This window comes from Gymnoscopelus braueri (genome assembly GCF_963280865.1).
Source record: "Gymnoscopelus braueri genome assembly, chromosome: 6".
NCBI lineage: Eukaryota > Metazoa > Chordata > Actinopteri > Myctophiformes > Myctophidae > Gymnoscopelus > Gymnoscopelus braueri.
Window position 1 is genome coordinate 6826666 of NC_137607.1, and position 14601 is coordinate 6841266.

Here is a 14601-nt window from a genome sequence, read left to right on the forward strand (position 1 = left end):
AAAAGTACTCAAATTTTTTAGGTTATTGCGGCACAGGACGCGCAATAACCCCACATTTGCAACTGCTTTCGCCTGCGCACTTCACCGGGTATGGCCTAGTTTATTTAAAGTACCAAAAGTAAAAGTACTAAAATGTTTGAAAATAGCAGATCTACAAGCTCACATGTGAGCTTGTATATCGACTATTTTCAAATAGCTTGTGTATAAAACAGGGCTAAAGTGGTTATTGTACATTTTATAATATGATTTATACCTGAAAAGTAACTAGTAACTCAAGTTTTCAAATAATTGTAGTGGAGTAAAAGTACAATATTTGCCTCTGAGATGTAGTGGAGTAGAAGTAAAAGTACTGAAAATTGGAAATACTCAAGTAAAGTACAAATGCCTCAAAATTGTACTTAAGTACAGTACTTAAGTAAATGTACTTTGTTACTTTCCACCACTGATTTTAAGTTAAAAAAAAAAAAAACTTGGGGCACGGTGGCGCAGTTGGTAGCGCTGTCGCCTCACAGCTAGAAGGTCCTGGGACCGATTCCCGCCGGGGACGCTGGGGGCGCTGGGGGCGCTGGGGGCGTGTCTTCTCCTCCGCGTCATCAGCGCCCATACCCTAGGTGGGGTTGGCGAAAGGGCCTTTCTGTGTGGAGTTTGCATGTTCTCCCCGTGTCTCCTAGGGTAGTTAATACCCTCACAAAAACATGTAGTAATCCTGGTCACTATACTGCCTCCCCCTGGTCAGCCGGGGCGCCTGATGGAGGGGAAGGGAACTGGTTGGAATAACGTGTTCCTTCCACGCGCTACGTCCAACCAGGGAACCTCCTCCCTGTCAGGTGACAAGAAGGTCAGTTGGCTCTCATGCATTGAAGGAGGCATGAGCTCGGCCCTGGCCTCCCTAGGCTGGTGGGGGGAGTGTAGTGCCCAGGATCACTTAGCAAATTGGCACCGGGTGAAAAAAAGGGTTACAAAATCGAGGGATACAAATTATATATATATATATATATATATATATATATTTTTTTTTTAAAGTTTTCAGGCCTGATTGTGTCAAATATCATATTGTTGCTGTCTGGCAGAAACCTTGCATCTCCATATTTAAACTTTTTTTTTTTTTCATCACTTAATGCCCTACCCGTCGTACAAGAGTGTCAAGCTAAAGGCTATTTGTGGACATGCATGGTTTCCACCCAAAAGTACAACAGAGGAACAGAGGAAGTCAAGTGTCATCTTCAACAGGATGTGGTCTTATGCATAAGAGCAATATGTGCTTATTATTCTCATATGCACATCAACTAGAGCAGGGGTGTCAAACTCATTTTGGTGTCCGGGCAAGATTGGTCAAATGGTGACTTGAGGTGGGCAGACTGGGCACGCAGACACGGAGACACGCATGCACGCTCATGCACATTCAGTTATACATCATTGTTTTTCAGTCTGTTGTCTCAGTCACTGCTATAACTACAGCATATCACTTTAAAAAATGTTATGAAGATTATATACAAATTAATTATGAATTAATTAATTGCACGTCCCACTGGAAGGAGACCCCGGGGCAGACCAAGGACCAGATGGGGGGATTACATCTCCACACTGGCCTGGGAACGCCTCGGGATCTGTTGCCCCCGCGACCCGGCTCCGGATAAGCGTTTGAAGAATCGATGGATGGATTATAAAAAAATGATAAATATTTTCAGTAAATAGCTACAGTACACAACATTATTTTTTTTGAGGCCTACTATCAGCAATGCAACTCAGACAATGAACTCAGTTCAGTCGTTTTTATTGAACAATAACGAAAATTCAGAAAATGTCAATGAATCAAAATAATGACACTCAATGCTTTTTTTTTCGGTTTTAGAATAGAAAAGAAATAACCCTAACAGTAAAAGCTCAGGTCAAAACAACATCATTTTCTTTTTTCTTTTTTTTACAAAAAAAATATGTACCTGACATCTCTTTGCTTTAACTGACCTGTCAACATCAGGGACCAGGTTCTGAGCAGTAGTAACTTTCATAATGTAATAATTACTATAAAATCTCCATGTCTCTTCAGCTCTTTATAAACAAAAAAATGCATATTTATTTTTTCTATTATTTTGTCTTTGTTTTAGCCAAAATGTATCACTTGCACTACATTTTAAGTGACCTTTTTACTTTTGGAAAATAATATTGAAGAAACTGTTAACTGGTTAATGTGTGTACTGTCACTTTAAAAGCGCAATTTATACTTCATCGTACAACAGTGTCACGCACCAAACATGGCCGATCTCCAAGCTCACACCACGTCTGTTCGCACCACGTTGTGAGCTTGTAGATCAGCCATTTTCGGCAACGATAGACTGAGAAGACAGCGCACATTGAATATGTCACACTAGGCGACACTAGTCATTCATTCGCGTTTTTAAGAGTTTCCTAAACAGATTATTATCATTTGGATTATTTAAATTGTCAACGGAGACAGAGGACGAGTGAAACTTTTGAGCGTTTCACTCGTAACGGCCGTTATTCCACCGCACATGTAAACACAACGACGCAACCACCCGTACAAATGGAACCAAATGGACCCTTACGGTCCCCTTAAAGAAGCAATGTTACGATGTATCCAATAGTGAGCCAATAAAATTCCTCGTCCTTGTTTCCCTGGGCAGCGCTGGTTAGCAGGGATCTATACAATTTTAGACTGACATGTTTGTGCCAGCGTGGGTGATTAGATTTATTTCTTGATCTCCTCTTGTCTTGATTGTTTAGACATGACTTGGCCATTGTTCTCACAAAACAAGTTTGGCCACTATAGAGCGTCGCAGTTCCCGCCCACTTCCTGTTTTTTTTGGTGCCGGAAGAAAAAACTCAATGCATTTTTCCATTGACATTTCCAAAAATATTTATATCTATTAATTTAAGCCTCGAATCAAGCCATCACGAGATGACATGAATCATGACCATAAAACGTTTTTTTCTGTGATTTTTTTTTATTTTATATTTAATTATATGATATACTATATTTAATAAATACCCTTTGTTTTGCCGTTTTCAACAAAAAAAAAATCACAGAATCAAACGTTTATGGTCATGATTCATGTCATGTCATGATGGCTTGATTCGAGGCTTAAATTAATAGATATAAATATTTTTGGAAATGTCAATGGAAAAATGCATTGAGTTTTTTCTTCCGGCACCAAAAAAAACAGGAAGTGGGCGGGAACTGCGACGCTCTATTAGACCTTCGCAGTCAGAGGCAAGGGGGGTGGGGGGGATAACTGCCTGCCGGCTCCGCCGTTTTTTTTGTCTTTTTTTTCTCTCTCGTTTTTTTTCCATTAGAGCTAGTATGAAAAGGTGTTTTTTCAAATCACTTCGCGGACCGCAATGGACCTTTCCGCGGGCCGCAAAATGCCCGCGGGCCGCGAGTTTGACAAGCCTGAACTAGAGTATCATTATGCAGTTCTAACTCACAAATCGTTATACTTTGTATAGCAATATAGTTCTAATGACTGAACAACATTCTTTCCATGTGGTCATAGTCATTTAGTATTGAAGATGCTGTCTACGTAGGCTGTAGGAAAACACACTGCACCACATGTCTAACTTCCAAAAGAAAAAAAAAACTGTCCAAAGAAATCAAACAATGGAGCCGTACATCGGCTGCTATGAACAAGTATTTGATACAGTCAGACTATTGTCTATCATTGAAATGAATTTGGGGTTGGTTGGCTGTGGTCCCCCCCCCCTTTTGTTTCCTCATTCAAGCAGGCACACAGGCAGCACGGCGTTCACACCTCCACCACCAAGCCTGCAGTTTAGTCCATGTGACAGGAACCCCATGTCAGCTGACCCCCGGGGCCTGTATCTATAACATACCGTATATGAGCATTGTTTCCTCAGTATAATGATCATCACTGAACATCATAAGCAGTCGTGGAAAAAGTACTAAATTTTTTTAGGTTATTGCGCCACAGGATGCGCAATAACCCCACGTTTGCAACTACTTTCGCCTGCGCACTTCATCGGGTATGGCCTAGTTTATTTAAAGTACCAAAAGTAAAAGTACTAAAATGTTTGAAAATAGCAGATCTACAAGCTCACATGTGAGCTTGTATATCGACTATTTTCAAATAGCTTGTGTATAAAACAGGGCTAAAGTGGTTATTGTACGTTTTATAATATGATTTATACCTGAAAAGTAACTAGTAACTCAAGTTTTCAAATAATTGTAGTGGAGTAAAAGTACAATATTTGCCTCTGAGATGTAGTGGAGTAGAAGTAAAAGTACTGAAAATTGGAAATACTCAAGTAAAGTACAAATACCTCAAAATTGTACTTGAGTACAGTACTTAAGTAAATGTACTATCCACCACTGATTTTAAGTAAAACAAAAAATGAAAAAAAAAAAAAAACAGGCCTGATTGTGTCAAATATCATATTGTTGCTGTCTGGCAGAAACCTTGCATCTCCATTTTTTTTTTCATCACTTAATGCCGTACCCGTCGTACAAGAGTGTCAAGCCAAAGGCTATTTGTGGACATGCATGGTTTCCACCCAAAAGTACAACAGAGGAACAGAGGAAGTCATGTGTCATCTTCAACAGGATGTGGTCTTATGCCTATGCATAAGAGCAATATGTTCTTATTATTCTCATATGCACATCAACTAGAGTATCTTTATGCAGTTCTAACTCACAAATCGTTATACTTTTTTTAGCAATATAGTTCTTATGACTAAACAACATTCTTTCCACAATTTTGGTCATAGCCATTTAGTATTAAAGATGCTGTCTATGTAGGCTGTAGGAAAACATTTGAGAATCTGAAGAAATCAAACAATAGAGCCGTACATCGGCTGCTATGAACAAGTATCTGTTACAGTCAGATTGTCTATCAATGAAATTAATTTGGGGTTGTTTGGTTCCCCCCCCCCCCCCCCCCCCCCAGTGTTGTAGTGCCAATTGTGGAAGTGGGGGAGTGCACCTCTGAAGCCTCTGACCCCCCCCCCCCCCTCATGTATTTGACCTGTATTTGTTAAATGAGGTGAGATTAACTTTATGAACCCCACAGGGTTTTCTAAATCTCACCTGCACAACCCAATAGTATGCTGTTGTTACAAATGTGTTGCTTGATCTACAAGCTCACAACGCGTCGCATCGCGACGCGTTGTGAGCTTGTAGATCTGCTATTTTCAAACATTTTAGTACTCTCACTTTTGGTACTTTAAGTACATTTTTATACCAATACTTTTGTACTTTTACTCAAGGCAATTTTTCATTCCGGACTTTTACTTGTAACAGAGTACTCCTACATTGCATTATTGATACTTTTACTTAAGTAAAACATTTGAGTACTTTTCCCACCACTGATTGTATGCTTAAGTGACTGGCACTACTAAGCTACAGAAGAATACATATATTTTTCGTTATGAACTTCACAGACGTTTTGGACCTCAGTTGTTGAGCACACGTCAGAACTCCCTCGGCAACCAGTATCACCTAAATATAAGACATGGGCAGTAGGCCTACACTTATATTATCAATAAAATCTGAGTGTATTTCCAATTATTTGGTTTGCGAATCACTGACCTATACTCTCGCATCTTGTTTCCTAAAACGCTTCCTTGTCTCCTACCGTGTCAACTTCACGTGACCTTCCCTTTGCTGGAGCAGATAAGAGTGGGATGTGACAGGCAGACCCCATGCCTGGGACAGAGTGGAACACGATGCTTATCTCTGATAACATCTCATTTATACCCGTCCACAGTTACAGCTATAGGAGCAGATAAGGAAACATTGAGGGTGTGTAGTGCTTAAAAGCAGCAGTCCGCGACTCATTTGAATGAATAAAACCAATCTGTATGGTAGAGTAGTACAATAAATTAGTTCCTATAGGGCTGTCATCATCACAACATTTTTACTTAATTGTCAAACTTTGTAGCTTTTAAGATAACTGTCTGCAGAACCGCCCTACTGGGTAATAGGATTAAATCACTGTCTCCATATCAGCTGTACTAATGGGCTCTATTAATTAAGGAAAAAACAATGGATAGGAGTTCACTCACTTTTGAAGTCAACGGATTAGCATGCCATGTGATGCAGGTGAAGTACTAACATTTATCACTTAAAGGTAGGGTAAGTGATATTTTTTTGGTTAAAACTAAAAAAGTGTTAAAAGGTTAAAGCACTATTTTCTGATAGTAAACATATTATACAGTGCTTGTTCAGTAACAGGAGTCTGGAGGGTACGTGACAACATTTCAGCCAATCAGGAGAGAGTACCCATTTATCAGCTTCATTTGTATAGTGTTCCAGTTCCAATTTTATCTGCTCTTTTCTATGTGTCATCACTTCCCATTTCACTTGTTTAACCTGTATCCTGACTGAGTTCTCTATCCTGATTGGATACAATTGGTATCCCGACCTGAAAATGCATTTTCTGTTTAATGAAGAGCTGGAGATACTCCAGTTATTGAGCAAACTATCAGACTATAGGGCTATTTGGCACTTATTTTAACCTAAGAAAACCACTTACCCTACCTTTAAGTAAAAGTATCAATACCACAATGTAGAAATACTCTGTTACAAGTAAAAGTCTGGTATTCAAAATTTTAAAGTACAACATTTACCTCTGAGATGTAGTGGAGTAGAAGTAAAAGTATTGGAAACTGAAAATACTCAAGTAAATTACAAATACCTCAAAATTGTACTCAATTACAGTACTTGAGTACATGAGTACATGTACTTAGTTACTTTAGTGTGTGTGTGTGTGTGTGTGTGTGTGTGTGTGTGTGTGTGTGTGTGTCTCTGTGTGTGTGTGTGTGTGTGTGTGTGTGTGTGTGTGTGTGTGTGTGTGTGTGTGTGTGTGTGTGTGTGTGTGTGTGTGTGTGTGTGTGTGTGTGTGTGTGTGTGTGTGTGTGTGTGTGTGTGTGTGTGTGTGTGTGTGTGTGTGTGTGTGTGAGAGGGGGAATGTGGACTGAAGCCATGGGGTGTGATGTCACACTTATTATCACACTACTGTTCCCACAGCTCAGTAAGAGTCACAGCTTGTCTGAAGGTACACAACATGTACTGTATACGCACACACACACACACACACACACACACACACACACACACACACACACACACACACACACACACACACACACACACACACTGATGAATGTGCAGACATAGGCAACACGTGTACACTAGTCCAAATGCATACACAATTAAGAAGCATGTGAGTACAGGAACACACACACACACACACACACACACACACACACACACACACACACACACACACACACACACACACACACACAGGAAGTACATGTTATCCTCTCCCATCTGATGTTTTTTTTAAATTCCCGTGATCATTGTTATGAGAGGTGGAACATTGGCTTTTGTGTTCAAGGTGTTTGTGTGTGCGTTGGCGTGCTCGTGCGTGCGTACACTGTATGTGTGTGTGTGTGCGTGCGTATCTCCGTGTGAGTGTAGTCCCCAGCCTCCTCTTTATTTAGTGTTTGTTGTCACAAGCTGAATTTGCATGTTGATAACAAGTCATTATGATCTTTAACTGGGTTGATGAATGCAGATTAAGCATCTTGGGACTCGGATACATGCCGCCAGTGGGTGTGCACACACACACACACACACACACACACACACACACACACACACACACACACACACACACACGCACGCACACTTTAGTCTCTTGCACACTTATGTACAAACGCACACAGGTGCTGTTTTCCATCTCTCAGTATCTCTCTCTGACACACACACACACACACACACACACACACACACACACACACACACACACACACACACACACATAGGGATATGAAATGGAAACCTCATTATCTCCAAAAGTGTTACTTTTCAGGATTCAAATAAAAAATAGCAAAAATAGTTCGAAATCGCGCTACGTTTCGAGCTTGTGAATATGCTACCTTTGATGTCTTTGCGTGACACAAAAAGTTAGAATGTGGAGATAAGAGGTTTATGCCTGACAGCAATGATATGTATGTAATGTACTGTATAGTAAAGCAGTGGGGAAGAGCAGCTACAGTAGGTGAGTAGTGCTGTTGTTTTACATCTTATACAGTCCTTTTTTTTTACCATGTGGATTGCACCACTGACACTCTTAATCGTGTGTACAACGCAATGATATTATTTCATGCACCTTACTGTAAGGCTGCACTAGGTAACTTTCCTCTTCTGCCCTGGATTTGAACCTGGATCTCCTGTGAAAGTGCTGACATATTTACCATTGAGCTGATAGAGCCTGCCTGCTTGGCCAGGGGATAAATGTAATCGTCAAAATTCGTATCAAAGCAGAAACATGATTGTGTCAAAGGTCAAACCTCAAATAGAATATGTATGTGTCCAACATTTGTCAACACGTATAAAAAAGAAAGAAAACATAATGTCAAACGATTGTTTGACAGTTTTGTAGGCATATCAAAACATGATGCAAAATAGCAAATTCAACCGATTTGTAATTATTTTCGGTTGACTCATTTAGAGCTGAATTATTAGGCGTGTTTGCCGTGTGTCCACAGTTTCACCTATTGGACTTAAATGCCAACTCCAATGTCGCGCTATTAATTTATAATATTGCCAATCACATGAGCGCAGTCTTACCTTGATGAGGATGGATGAAAGCGGTGTCTATTACTCTATTTCCAATTCCGATGTAGGAGTCGGACAGTGGAGGATTCGTCCAAAGAAAGATTCCCCTAATCAATAAATATCTGATACAAATTATCGGATATTGGCGGATTCCAGAATCCATTTCAAGTTTTATTAGCCTTTGATCGTGATGGTTTAACTTTGTAAACTCATTTCTTATTCTCATCACACGTGAGAGTTGGCCATGACCTTATTAACACATCGACCGCCAGAGGTTAATCTCATAATGTACTCACCAGTGCCAAGGTGTTTTTGTTGTTTTTTTGTTTTTTTCATGTCGCCATAGATCTTGTTAAAATCCTTAAGATTGACATCCCACTGTATCTCCCAGTGAAAACCACGTGTCAAACGGGGTATCCATGTTGTAGTTAGAGCGGATTACGTTAAACAGTGAAATGCGAGGAGAAAAAACTACAGGAAGAGAATTGAGTTTCAGTTTCGTCTGTAGAACGAGGGCGGACGTGATCGTCAAAACCGGATCCCAAATAATTCCGTTTCCGGTCATCAAACCGGAAACGGAAGTGGATCAAAAAAAATCCGAAAGTGCACCCGGAAATTTTTAGCGCGAAAAGACCATGGACCGTAGGGCTACGGTCTCGGCGCTTAACAGTTGGATTTAACGGACCGTAGGACTACGTTCTTGGCGGTTAATGTGTTAACGTTCGCTTGCGCTGATCTACAAGTTGTCATGCGATGCGTCCCGCCGCGTTGTAAGCTTGTAGATTTGTCCGTCATGTTGAGTGCTGACATCATAGGACATTATCCGGTTGCCTTTTATGGTGTTAAATGGGGCGTGGAGCAACGCAAAGGATTCTCCACGTGAACGTGCCTCTGACTGTCAGACTAAAATGAGGAGCAGCTGCTAACTGAACCGTTGCACTCCTAGATTTGACCATTACGCCCATATATGGTCATGTCCAGATATGGGCATATATACTGATGACATCAGGGATCTCCATATGGGCATTACAAGGGACACAGAGAGACGGGTAGGCTACAACGGGTACTATGACAACAGGTACATATAGGGTACTGCACAACCGGGTGGGGCATGCGTTCCCCTTTCACGACTTCCATCCAGTGTTGCCAGATTCTGTGAGAGAAACAAGCAACCAGGTCTAGGAAAACTAGCCCAAAAGAAGTGACTATGGGCCACATGTGCACTTTAACATATACATCAGCTATTTGAAAATAGCAGATCTACAAGCTCACAGCGCGTCACGATGCGACGCGCTGTGAGCTTGTAGATCTGCTATTTTCAAATAAGATCTTGCGGGGGGAGTTATAATAAGCAGATCCGGCAACCCTGAGTGGGAGAGCAACATGACAAGATGAAAACCTTTCTTCTGCCTTGTATCTATCAGAGAAGAAAGTTACCATGATAAAACAAAGTAGAGAGAGAGAGAGAGAGAGAGAGAGAGAGAGAGAGAGAGAGAGAGAGAGAGAGAGAGAGAGAGAGAGAGAGAGAGAGAGAGAGAGAGAGAGAGAGAGAGAGAGAGAGAGAGAGAGAGAGAGAGAGAGAGAGAGAGAGAGAGAGAGAGAGAGAGAGAGAGAGACTGTGAGTCACAGTCCTGTGGCTCTCAATCGATTTAGAATGGCACCCTTCGCATGGCCTTTGAAACCACTCCACACCGTATTTTCTTCCATTTTCACTCCCTCTCTCTTCTCTCACTTTCTCCACTTTGCTTCTATCAAGAGGGGGGGAGAAAATGGAAGTGATGAAAAAAAGAGAAACAAGTTAGAGAAGAAATGTGAGGGAGAGAGAGAGAGAAAAAAGAGGAACTCGATATGTCTGGATGTAAATGCCGTCTTTTGTGAGGTCACTGTGCTCTGTTACCAAGCAACGGGCTAGAGAAAGTCCTGAGTCACTCTGTTTCTGCGGTGACCTCAGCGAGGCGGGGGTGAAAGGTCAACACCTCCTCCCATACCAGGAAAATATTGACAGTGACCAAAGAAAACAGTTGGAGAGGAAGAAACGACAAGGAAATGAAAACTGTCTCCACCTCCACCTCTAGCTTTGCCTGTCTGTCTGTCTGTCTGTCTGTCTGTCTGTCTGTCTGTCTGTCTGTCTGTCTGTCTGTCTGTCTGTCTGTCTGTCTCTCTCTCTCTCTCTCTCTCTCTCTCTCTCTCTCTCTCTCTCTCTCTCTCTCTCTCTCTCTCTCTCTCTCTCTCTCTCTCTCTCTCTCTCTCTCTCTCTCTCTGTGTCTCCCCCTCTGAATTCAGCTCACGTTTCAATTCAATTCAATGTTGCTTTATGGGCTTGAAAGTCAATATTAATTGTGTCAAAGCTGAAAGTTAAACATCGGCATTTAGACGTTAGAGGTCCAATTGCCTGTTATCGGTGTGTGTTTGTGCACGTGTGCGTGCGCATGTTCGTTTGCGTTTGTGTGTGTATGCGAGTACTTGAACTGTGGTGGATGTGGTTTGGAGTGTGTTTAGCTCTCATATGTTATGTTGTTAACCAATATATAATTATTTTGCTATGATTCCCTGCTTTCATATGACATGAAAAAATTAAAATGAAAAAATGCTAGATGACTGTCTCCCAGTCAAATTTGGTCACATATACCTAGACAATAGACATGCTGCTCTCTTCCTCTAGTATTGTGTGTGCATGCGTGTGTGCACGTGAGTGCGTGCACATGTGCGTGTGTGCGTTCGCACACACATGCAACGTGCATATCTCTGCCTGCCTATGTAATATTTCCTAGGGGACAGTATGCATGTATCTTTGTCAGCCTCGGTCCTATGTAGCAGCCACTGTATTTCTAAACATGCATACTTCCATCGCTGCTACAATAAAAGCTATTTCTTCTTTCTTCTGTGCATGTGTGTGTGTGTGTGTGTGTGTGTGTGTGTGTGTGTGTGTGTGTGTGTGTGTGTGTGTGTGTGTGTGTGTGTGTGTGTGTGTGTGTGTGTGTGTGTGTGCGTGCGTGTGCGTGTGCGTGCGTGCGTGTGGGTGTGTCTGTCTGTCTGTCTGTCTGTCTGTCTGTCTGTTGCGGTGACCGAGTTAACCCCATAGTGTGCGAAGCTGAATAATTCATAGATCGAGACCCCCCGAGACCCCCCTCTCTCTTTACTGTTACAAATCTGTGGTTCACTGCGGTCCCCCCCTACAGTGTGTGTCAGCATACACACTTCATGCTTTAGAGTCTCGGTGTGGTCATGTAGGAGGAGGGGCGGGTTTGTTTAATACATGTGAAACTAAAATAGCATTTGAAAGTGGCAGATCTACAAGCCCACAACGCGTCGCAACGTGACACGTTGTGGGCTTGTAGATCTGCTACTTTAAAATGCCACTTGTGTCTAGGGTTCAAAGTGGTTACATTGATTTTGATGCAATATTAACAAATTGTGATTTTTAACAAATTCAGTTTTAGTTAATTCTTGCATATAATGTCTCCATACTCCCTCCATTACCTGACATATTTCAGAAAATGTACGTACAGGACCGAATTCCAGATAATAGTCAGACAAACCAAATACCGTGTTTTGTAAAATCTTCATCATTATCTTCTTTGTCGGGTGGAAACCTCATATGTCACAAAAAGTTTAAATATGGAGATCAGAGGTTTCTGCCCGACAACAACGATAAACTGTATACGTATGTAAGTGTCACAGCTTGCTTACATGTTATGTCTTTGACACACACACATGTCAGGGTGACAGTCCGTATTATTGTAGTTTGATTCAGAGGAAAACATTATGCCCCGTTAACTCCTGCAGGGCAGAGCAGAGATCAAAGAGAGAGAGGGCTCCATCCATGGTGGTCACTTTAGTAACGATCGATCGATTTACAGTAGCCTATATATGAGCAGTTTGAAGTTGTAAGACGTGTGTCATTGATTGATTCCCAAAATATAAAGAACAAAGTGCGTCCCTTATCAGTTCAATAAAGGCAGTGGTGGAAAAAGTACTCAAGTGTTTTACTTAAGTAAAAGTATCAATACTGCAATGTAGAAGTTACAAGTAAAAGTCCGTACAAAAATGTTTGAAAATAGCAGATCTACAAGCTCACAACGCGTCGCGATGCTACGCGATGTGAGCTTGTAGATCGGCTATTTTTAAATAGCCCAGGTATAAAATAGGGCTAAAGTGGTTAATGTATGTTTTATAAAGTAATAATTTATATCTGCAAAGTAACCAGTAACTAAAGTTTTCAATAATTGTAGAGGAGTAAAAGTACAATATTTACCTCTGAGATAGTGGAGTAGAAGTAAAAGTACTGAAAATTGGAAATACTCCTGTAAAGTAAAAATACCTCAAAATTGTACTTAAGTACTGTACTTGAGTAAATGTACTTAGTTAATTTCCACCACTGAATAAGGGACACGTCTTTTCGTTTCCAAATAAAGGGACGATTCCTGTATTTCAAGAGACGGTTGGCAAACCTAACCTCCTTCTCTCTCTTCCACTATGACACTGCTACTGTACGCACCAGAGGAGTGGCAGCCATTAGCACTGTTCTTCCCAGGGGTGTGGGGGTGAGGGCATGTGCACCACGGTGTGTGGAGTATTCACATTCATCTACATCTGTGTGTGTGCGTGCTCGCTTGCTTGTGTGCGTGTGTGTTTGTATCTGTATGTGCAAGCACACACGTGCAGCTATTAGTGAGCACTTCATTCAGCCATCAAATCACCCCCCTGAGTCACATAACCAGCAAAGAGCTTCCCATAGGTTAAACATGGTGCGCACGCCCACACGCACGCGCGCACACACACACACACACACACACACACACACACACACACACACACACACACACGCACACGGCTGTCACTCTGTTCAAATTCTGGTCTGTGTGTGCGTGTTTGTGTTTGTGCGTGTGCGTGTGCGTGTGCGTGTGTGTGCGTGCGTGTGTGTGTGATGCAGCAAAGACAACCGCCTCAGCAGAGTCACGACAGACAGTTGTGTGAGTCATCCTCAGGACTCACACAAGGCTTCCTCGTCAATCAGCAAGAGTATTAAAGATCAAACGAAGATCACTGGACAGCACACATGCACATGCACATGCACATGCACATGCACATGCACATGCACATGCACAACAAAACAGAGAAGAGTCATCTACACCCACTCTCCTCACAAGTCGACTACATGACTCCTTTTCACATGTCTGCTTGAACAAAATCTGCTTTTATTCATGTAATATTGATTTAACGTATTACTCATATATATTACATAATAACTGTCTAATAAACTACTACGTACAAATTAAATAGTATGTATCACCCTGAATTTTGAAATGACAGGCACTTGTAGTGTGTGTGTGTGTGTGTGTGTGTGTGTGTGTGTGTGTGTGTGTCTGTCCTTCCACTCGCTCGTCTAGATCTTGCACACCTGCCTTCAATCAGCTCATCATCACGCCGTCGTCTCAGCTGTAGTGACAGGCTGCAGACCTCCAGGGTTTACTCATTAGTTCTTCATGTTTTGTTCCAACATTGTTTTACAGTCTCTGTCATTCCTTGAGCTCGCCATCATTCTATCGTCTGACAGTTCTCAACTTTTTCTGTATCACGGCCCACTGGAAAATGTCAAAAGCGTTCACCTGTCGGCTGCCGTGTTAAGTGGTCAGATAGGTGGGCCACGTGCATTTTCAGAGCATTTTTATTTTAACTAGAGTTCGGGCCGTTTTGCAGCCCTCACACAGTGTTGCCAGATTCTGTGAGAGAAACAAGCAACCAGGTCTAGGAAAACCAGCCCAAAAGAAGCGACTATGGGCCACATGAGCACTTTATACATCAGCTATATCAGCTACATGAGCAACATATACATCAGCTATTTGAAAATAGCAGATCGACAAGCTCACAACGTGTCGTGATGCGACGCGTTGTAGATCAGCTATTTTCAAATAAAATCTTGCGGGGAAATTATAATAAGCAGATCTGGCAACCCTGCCCTCACACCTACGTCTACGTCCGACCAATACGTCTGAGTCATA